This window comes from Palaemon carinicauda, chromosome 6 (genome assembly GCF_036898095.1).
Source record: "Palaemon carinicauda isolate YSFRI2023 chromosome 6, ASM3689809v2, whole genome shotgun sequence".
Lineage (NCBI taxonomy): Eukaryota > Metazoa > Arthropoda > Malacostraca > Decapoda > Palaemonidae > Palaemon > Palaemon carinicauda.
The window spans coordinates 154,257,564-154,267,592 of record NC_090730.1 but is presented as its reverse complement, the minus strand read 5'-3'; positions in this window follow the sequence as shown (position 1 = coordinate 154,267,592).

Here is a 10,029-nt window from a genome sequence, read left to right as displayed (position 1 = left end):
AGTGTGCCCAAGTGTACCCTCTAGCGAGAGAACTCTACTCCAAGACAGTGGAAGACCATGGTACAGAGGCTATAGCACTACCCAAGACTAGAGAACAACGGTTTAATTTTGGAGTGTTCTTCTCCTAGAAGAGCTGCTTACCATAGCTAGAGTCTCTTAAACCCTTTCCAAGAGGAAGGTGGCCACTGAACAATTACAGTGCAGTAGTTAACCCCTTGGGTGAAGAAGAATTGTTTGGTAATCTCAGCGTTGTCAGATGTATGAGGACATAGGAAAATATGTAAAGAAAAGGTCATACTATTCAGTGTGTGTGTGTGTGTGTGTGTAGGCAAACGGAAAATGAACCCTAACCAGAGAGAAGGATACAATGTAGTACTGTCCGGCCAGTCATAGGACCCCATACTCTCTAGTGGTAGTATCTCAACGGGTGGCTGGTGCCCTGGCCAATCTGCTACCTCAAAACATCCAGTGCAAGAGAAATCGTACCCGAAGTAACTACATCTTTAATTGTAGAAATTAAATGAAATCAACCGGAAAGGATAAAATACATAAATCATTCTCTCTCTCTCTCTCTCTCTCTCTCTCTCTCTCTCTCTCTCTCTCTCTCTCTCTCTCTCTCTCTCTCTCTCTCTCTCTCTCTCTCCATGCCGTCGAATTTCGGCCACCTGTATTGAATTATGCACAACGGCAGTAAACTATTATAATTGCAAATACAATTCATACAAGGTTACTGAGGTTTGGGAAATCGCATTCAAATGTGTCGCGTTTAAATGCGTTCTGTTGTATTTTATGACCGAGTATTTAAATGTATATTCAATCTATATTAAAAATCTCAACTTGATTTTGATATGCAGAGCGAGTAGGATTTTGCATTAACAAAATTTATTTATCCTCCCAATTAGAATAATTTCTTTATCTCTCACATTAAGCTCTACCCTTTAATAAGGGAAGGCTCTGGAGAAAAATAACAAATCCTTCACTATCACGCTTACACTAGAGTCCTAACTGCTGGATCATGGTTGAGAACTATGCGCAAAAAACTTCCACAACATTCGCATCTTCCTATACCTATGCAACATGCTCATCGGCAACTCATTTTAGACATCACACCATTCTTCTCTCTTTTTCAATGCCACTTCCTTCCTTGATATTGAGGCTATTCCTTCTCCCTGCCTCTTTCACTGCTTCTATCCACTGTTATCAGTGCCTTCCTCTTTTTCTTCCCTTAAGAAGTTCAAGTTACACACTCTTTCCACCAGCCTATTGGTCTCCATTCTTACCGCATGACCAAACCTTCATAAAACATTCTGATCCACCCTTTCACCAATGCTAACCTTTTTCATATTAATGACATCATGCAAGGTAGTCTTTACATTCCCAAAGATACTCCCATGATTTCACCTTTAGTTTCAGAATTCGGAGCTCTTTATTTTTAAGTTCAATAGCTTTGTTTGCCATTAATTAACAATAGAATCCAATGAAAGCTTGTGTTTGCAAAAACTAACAATTATAATCTTAGTAAAAACCATCTTGGTAAAAAGGGACCAATCTTTGTAAAAGAAACTAGTACAACAATATTAGCAATAAATACAAAAATCTTAGTAAAAAGCAACAATAATCTTAATTTAGAGGTCAAATAACACCTTTCTTAGCGGCCTAATATATTTTACCCAAAATTGTATATTATCTAAAAAAAAAAAAAAAAAAAAAAAAAAAAAAAAAAAAAAAAAAAAACGAGGTAAGCGAGAAACAAGGAGGATATTATGCTTCCTTCTTATTGTATTCATTAACATTATTACTAGCTAAGCTACAACTCTTGGTGGAAAAGCAGGATGGTACAAGCCGAAAGGATCTGACATCCCAGTGAGGAAAATAAATAAGGAAGCAAATAGAATAATGTGCTTTAGTGTACCCTTAAGCAATAGAACTCTAACCCAAAACAGTGTGTGTGTGGGGGGGGGGGGGGCATGGTACGGAGGCTATGGCACTACCGAAGACTAGAGACCAATGGTTTGATTTTGGAGTGCCATTCTCATAGAAGAGTTGCTTACCATAGCTAGTCTCTTCCATTCTTACTGAGAGGAAAGTAGCCACTGAACAATAACAGTGCAGTAGTTAACCCCTCGAGTGAGGAATATTTTCGGTTACGTTAGCGTTGTCAGGTGTATGAGAAAAGAGGAAAATGTGTAAAAATTATGCTAGATTATTCGGCGTGCATATGTGTAGACAAAGGGAAAATGAGCCTTAACCAGAGAGGGATCCAATGTACTGCTATCCGGCCAGTCAAAGAACCTAGTAACTCTCTAACATAAAAACGATATCCGACGCACCAGTAATATGACATACAGTATAAATTGCTCAAGTTCAATTTCTTTAACTTGCTGATTCCACAAAGATCTGTTATAAAATGTTAGGAACTATATTGCTAGAGTAACGAAATTGATAAAAGAAGTGAAAATTTTGGATTGAAAATTCGGTAATTTATCTAATTTAGCAATAAGATTTACAAATGAAGACCAGAGACAAATGTAATACAAGTGAATAACTTTTTTTTTTTGTAAAACAAAGTTATATATATCCCCGAAACAATTTTGTATTTGGGGAACTCAAATTAGAGTTTTGTAACTGCTATAATTTATAACTACTGTACATTAGCCTAGATAAAATGCTATATTTTATGATGCAATTTCGACAAGTTCTATTTGTAGAAATTTTGTAATGAGAGATAGACACCCGATTTAAAGCTATACAATAACTATAAATTAACGAGAACCATATTCTTTCACCGTACGTCTATTCATGTTATTTACAACGAAGTAACCTCCATCCCAGTATAATACTCGTCTCATTAACCCGACTTATACAAGTACAGTACATAGTAAGATGGATGTTGTAATTAGGATATCCCCTATATGGGTTTTACATACATTTGAAAAATGTATACAAAGAATAAAATAATTTCTCAATGCTGTACATTCTTCATTAAAAGTTGACATCGAAATTCCTCAAATTTTTAACACAAAAAAGAAGGAAAGCAATTATTAGGGATATTCGTTACGTGATGTAAAACTTTGTAAGTGAAACAAGTTAAAAAAAAAAGAAAAATACCTTTCGTCCCAAAACCTGTCTTTTACTCAAGTAATCAAATATCTTTAAAACTTACGATGAGTCTTTAAATAAAAGTTTTAGTCCATTAAAATTTATTTATCTGCTGAAGGTAATCCCTTTCCAACGCATCAAATGTCCTAAATAGTTGGTCATGAGTTTGCCGAAGTCGATCTCTTAAATCCATCTACATGCAAATGACCTCTCCTCGCTATTGCATATTTTCGATGCCAAAGCAAGTCCCCCGAAGCTATAAAGCGATGAAGCCTGAGAGAGAGACCCGGATGTGATTGATGCAAATACGACACTTGTCAGCAGTTTCGTCCCTCTGCTTTTCTTTCGCTTCTCTCTTTTCTTTTACTTTCGTTTGTTTTGGTCTTGCATTCTTCTTATTCTTAGGGGATTTATGTAAAGGGAACTCCATGGAAATTATTCTTAGGGGATTTATGTAAGGGAACTCCATGGAAATTATTCTTAGGGGATTTATGTAAAGGGAACTCAATGGAAATTATTCTTAGGGGATTTATGTAAAGGAAACTCAATGGAAATTATTCTTAGGGGATTTATGTAAAGGGAACTCAATGGAAATTATTCGTAGGGGATTTATGTAAAGGGAACTCCATGGAAATTATTCTTAGGGGATTTATGTAAAGGGAACTCAATGGAAATTATTCTTAGGGGATTTATGTAAAGGGAACTCCATGGAAATTATTCTTAGGGGATTTATGTAAAGGGGAACTCAATGGAAATTATTCTTAGGGGATTTATGTAAAGGGAACTCCATGGAAATTATTCGTAGGGGATTTATGTAAAGGGAACTCAATGGAAATTATTCTTAGGGGATTTATGTAAAGGGAACTCCATGGAAATTATTCGTAGGGGATTTATGTAAAGGGAACTCAATGGAAATTATTCTTAGGGGATTTATGTAAAGGGAACTCCATGGAAATTATTCGTAGGGGATTTATGTAAAGGGAACTCAATGGAAATTATTCTTAGGGGATTTATGTAAAGGGAACTCCAGGGAAATTATTCGTAGGGGATTTATGTAAAGGGAACTCCATGGAAATTATTCGTAGGGGATTTATGTAAAGGGAACTCAATGGAAATTATTCTTAGGGGATTTATGTAAAGGGAACTCCAGGGAAATTATTCGTAGGGGATTTATGTAAAGGGAACTCAATGGAAATTATTCTTAGGGGATTTATGTAAAGGGAACTCCAGGGAAATTATTCGTAGGGGATTTATGTAAAGGGAACTCAATGGAAATTATTCTTAGGGGATTTATGTAAAGGGAACTCCATGGAAATTATTCGTAGGGGATTTATGTAAAGGGAACTCAATGGAAATTATTCTTAGGGGATTTATGTAAAGGGAACTCCATGGAAATTATTCGTAGGGGATTTATGTAAAGGGAACTCCATGGAAATTATTCTTAGGGGATTTATGTAAAGGGGAACTCAATGGAAATTATTCTTAGGGGATTTATGTAAAGGGAACTCCATGGAAATTATTCGTAGGGGATTTATGTAAAGGGAACTCAATGGAAATTATTCTTAGGGGATTTATGTAAAGGGAACTCCATGGAAATTATTCGTAGGGGATTTATGTAAAGGGAACTCAATGGAAATTATTCTTAGGGGATTTATGTAAAGGGAACTCCAGGGAAATTATTCGTAGGGGATTTATGTAAAGGGAACTCAATGGAAATTATTCTTAGGGGATTTATGTAAAGGGAACTCCATGGAAATTATTCTTAGGGGATTTATGTAAAGGGAACTCAATGGAAATTATTCTTAGGGGATTTATGTGAAGGGAACTCCATGGAAATTATTCTTAGGGGATTTATGTAAAGGGAACTCAATGGAAATTATTCTTAGGGGATTTATGTAAAGGGAACTCAATGGAAATTATTCTTAGGGGATTTATGTAAAGGGAACTCAATGGAAATTATTCTTAGGGGATTTATGTAAAGGGAACTCAATGGAAATTATTCTTAGGGGATTTATGTAAAGGAAACTCAATGGAAATTATTCTTAGGGGATTTATGTGAAGGAAACTCAATGGAAATTATTCTTAGGGGATTTATGTAAAGGGAACTCAATGGAAATTATTCTTAGGGGATTTATGTTAAGGGAACTCAATGGAAATTATTCTTAGGGGATTTATGTAAAGGGAACTCTATGGAAATGTTGATTGGTTTTCTTATCTATCGAAGGTTCATGCGTTGTTATAAATGTTTGTTGCGTTTTGTCATCTTATAATTAAATGTTTGGTAAAATATAAAATATGGGAAAAATAAAAATTTATATACACATGATAATGAACTGCAAAATAAATGACATTTCTTAAAAATCATATAAAAACACGTACCGTTCCATCCTCATTCCCATCACTCAAAATGCAGAGAGAGAGAGAGAGAGAGAGAGAGAGAGAGAGAGAGAGAGAGAGAGAGAGAGAGAGAGAGAGAGAGAATCATTATAAGCTACATTCCTCCTAAAATAATTGGCCAACCCCGACCTTTCCAAATATTAAATTCGAGTTTCCAAAGTCAAGAATTCCTGGCCCAGACCTAAATCATGCTTTTGGCAGCGACCGTCCTCTATTTCGGCTTTAAGGATTGTCGTGGCCGATGTGGTAACGTCCCTGACTGGTGATCGCCAGACTGGGGTTCAAGTTCGGGTCAAACTCATTAGTTTCTTTAATCGCTGCAATCTCACAATCCTTGTGAGCGAAAGACGGGGGGGGGGGGGGGTTTTCGGGACAGCCTATAGGTCTATCTGCCTATTCATGAGCAGTCATTGCCAGGCCCTCCTTGGTCCTGGCTTGGGTGGAGAGGGGGCTTGGGCGCTCATCATATGTATATATGGTCAGTCTCTAGGGCATCGTAATGCTCGATAGAGCACTGTCTCTGTCCCTTGCGTCTGCCATTCATAAGGGACTTTTAAACCTTTAAGAAGACTAAAATCAGGTAAAACAGGACTTACGTCAGAAATGGCAGATCCGGGATGATTATGTCTTCATGAAGGGAATCAGGTCATTTGTATATAATACTTTTCTCGGTCTCTGTCGTCAGTTGCTATTCTTGTAGATTGCAGCGAATGACAGTTCTTGCAAGATTGCAAACGATGAAACTGCTTCTGCTTGACGGAAACTGAAATATAAAGTTATAAGTTAGTTGGGATATCGCTGTGAGTAGTTCACAAAGATATTAATAAATTGTATATATGTACACACACACACGCATACACACACACACACACACACACACACACACACACACATATATATATATATATATATATATATATATATATATATATATATATATATATATATATACATATAATAGTACTAGAGTTATAATGTACATGTTTATTGCTCAGCATTCGGAAAATCTACTTCCATCACCAGAGCCTAAAAATAGACTACATTGAATACGTTAAAACAGTTTGATAAATATTTAAAACGGAAATTTAAAATGAACACACTAAAAACTTTGTGAAATAAAATAAAGATAACTTAAAACTATAAAATTTATCTAAATACACGATAAATATCAAAGCGCCAGCGCTTTAAACACAGATTAAAATCACACTGAGGTTAGTTCATACGTTGCCTGGCCCAGGTTTGGTTTAAGTTGGTGCTGAAACTCCGCTTACCACGCAATAAATCAATAGCTGATATATATATATATATATATATATATATATATATATATATATATATATATATATATATATATATATATATATATATATGCATATATATATACATATATATATTTATATATTACATACCTTAACGTGGCGAGAGGTTTTGTGTATCGTCATGATCAGCAAAGCTGTACTAATTAGGGCAACCCATACTAGGTTGGTTTTCTGTAAGCAATCAGACTTTAAGTCTCCCACCATCACCAACCCACAGTGTCCAGCGTGGTGATGAAAACTGACCAAACCTCAGGCATGAACAAGGACATGTCTGAGGCCTTTGCCCTGCAGTGCACTAGAAAGGATTGCATTTGTTGTTTGTGATGCACTGCATATAAATAAAAGTGCATTATCCTCGGCCAGAACTCGACCCTATATCTAACATGATGAGCGAGAGAGAGAGAGAGAGAGAGAGAGAGAGAGAGAGAGAGAGAGAGAGAGAGAGAGAGAGAGAGAGAGAGAGAGAGAGAGAGAGAGAGAATTAAGTTGACATCTTTGCCTGCAACTTAAATTAGCTGTTAAGTTTTTAGCTACAGGGATTCATGATAAATTGTCACAAAGTCCCACCTAAATATTTTTATATAATCAATCGTTGTCACAAATAATGATCAAATTCGAATAGATAAGTCAATGCCATCAATGTATTTAACGCTTCAGGCTTAAGTTAGGATCCTGGCTGGGATATATGCACTTATCATACTTAATTCCCACTAAGTGTAAGTTATTCCCAAAATAAAGTAAATTCCACATCAATAGATATTTGCAGCTTAATGAAATAATGATCCCAGGACCTTAATGATCCCAGTGATATGCACATTGATAAGAAGAGAGAATATGGTAATAGTAATTGGCTATGGGCCTGTTATCACTCTCTGAATTGCATCAATGTTTAAATAACCCTTTTTCACATCTGCATACGTATCATGGCCAAATCGTATTGTTGGAAAAAAAAAAAAAAGTAATTTTAATCGGAAATTCACCGTAAAAAATGTATTGTTCTCAACCGTATTTCAGTAAAATACAGGCAACCGTAACCTTACCCTACTTTGATATAATTTATTACAGGTTGGTGAGCGTAATGTCTCTTGATTATGTCAATATATCCGTTTTTAAAACGGTAAATGCTTGGCAATATTTATTACAGGATTTTTACCGGTTTTGACGGCAATTTTTTTTAAGTGTAACTTAGTTGTACTACAGTAATGAAGCATATATGATTGTTGCAAAAAAATTATTAGCAAGCGATTTATTATTGCATTCATGATATACAAAAAAAATCATTAATACATATAACATCGAAAAATTTAAATTTACAGTCAGTGACAAATTCAACGTAATCGCATAAAAACATATGCAAAACTTTACGAATATACACAAACAAACAATATCCTTAAAGATAAAAAAAAAATTGAAAACTAAAATACGAAAAGGAAAGAGAAAAAAATCTCATTTATAACATCTAAAATATGCAGCATTTCTTGTGCCCACGCATGGTTCTGAAATATAATTTCAAAGGCTCAAACATAAAAAAGAAACATATGCTTTAAAGTTCATGTAAAACCAAAACTGTTTCTTTTTCTGGAAACAAATTAAGATTCTACATAGAGATTCTCCTTTTAAAACTGTTAGAATTATTTTTCCCCTTTTCGGATTGCGTTCTTAATTTCACTCTCCATTTCTCCTTCTCCCCTTCCATTCCCTGAACTATCTTCTTTGGCCATTCTTCTGTTTCTCGGGCAATTACTCATCAGTTTCATCCACTGTTCTACAGTACTGACCACTATTTTATCCTGTCTACCATTCGCCTTCCAATAATGGACATCAGTCTTCTACATGGTCACTGTCTTGTTACCTAAGTGCTATTTGCTACAAAGCCCCTCTGGTCTGCTCTTCTACCAACTTTCTTTTAAAGAATGAGAGGCAAGTGTCAGTGGCAATGCCCTAGCTAGCAGGGAAACGCTCTAGAGATTGACAATATCGTATACATACGATCGGCGCCCAAGCCCCTTCTCCAGCCAAACTCTAAGGAGAGCCAGACAATGGCTGCTGATGATTAAGCAGGTAGACATATAGCCTTCCCAAAACACCCTAATCCTTAGCTCATAAGGAAGGTGAGGTTGCATTTACTACCAAATTGTCCTGGTACTCTCTTTTCCGAGTTAGTTATCCACTTTCAGTTCTTCCCAATTAAAGTATTTTTGTCTTGTTTTTCCATTGTGCAGTTGACGATACAAATTGCTGGCATTATTGATAAACTATACTTCTAATTGCACTACTATAGTTTTCGGTGGTTCATAACCATACTTTTATCTTGATCAGCTTGCTCCCTCTCTGGCAAAAATTTCTCCAGGACCGAAGAGGTGTTGGTTTATCGTGTAATGAAGTGCGGTAGGCAGCGACCCTAGACTTTAGTAGCTCCGGATCATTCATCGCTAGTGTTTCGGGCTCCATTCATTTCATCATCTTCCTGTCCGTCTTCTGTGTTTCCAGTGACGATCCAGCATGGATTTTACCCCCTCTATCCAGTACGAAAAGACCTCACAACCCATGTTAAGTTCACAACCCTTTTTCATACGGGGTGTCAACGTAAGAGTTTACAGTATTTGTTTCACATACAAAAGTATCCTTTTACCGTTCCATATTGTTATAGTGACGTAGCAATCTTATCTTCAAGGTTATTACTTCCGCCAACGAATTTGAGAGGAAGTTATGTTTTCACTCCTGTTTGTCTGTTTGTTTGTTTGTGAACAACTTCCTGGCTACAATCTTAATCATAAAGTAGTGAAACTTTCAGGAATTAATTATGTTGAAACGTATAAGTTATATATTAAATTTTGAAAGTCCTACGTTCAAGGTCAAGGTCAAGCAAAAGGTCGACCAAATTAACAATAACCTTAACCACAAGTTTTCACAAGGTTATCATACAAACTTCACATACGCCTACGGTCTAAATTGGTTCTAGGAAAGGCAAGCTGGTTTCGAGAAATAAGCTGCCGTGGGGGAAGTCTGCACTCTCAGTGCTTTTATAATTATACTATCTAATTTCTACGGCTACCATCAGTTTCTACCTGTTGCTACTGATATGAACACTTATCAGTAATTTTCCTCTTTCCTGAATGCCGTCCTACCATCCCTGTGCCAATATCTTTACCCTGGTTACTCTATCATACTGTACTGTTTTCTATCTGCCAGTACATGTCCCTACTTATCAATG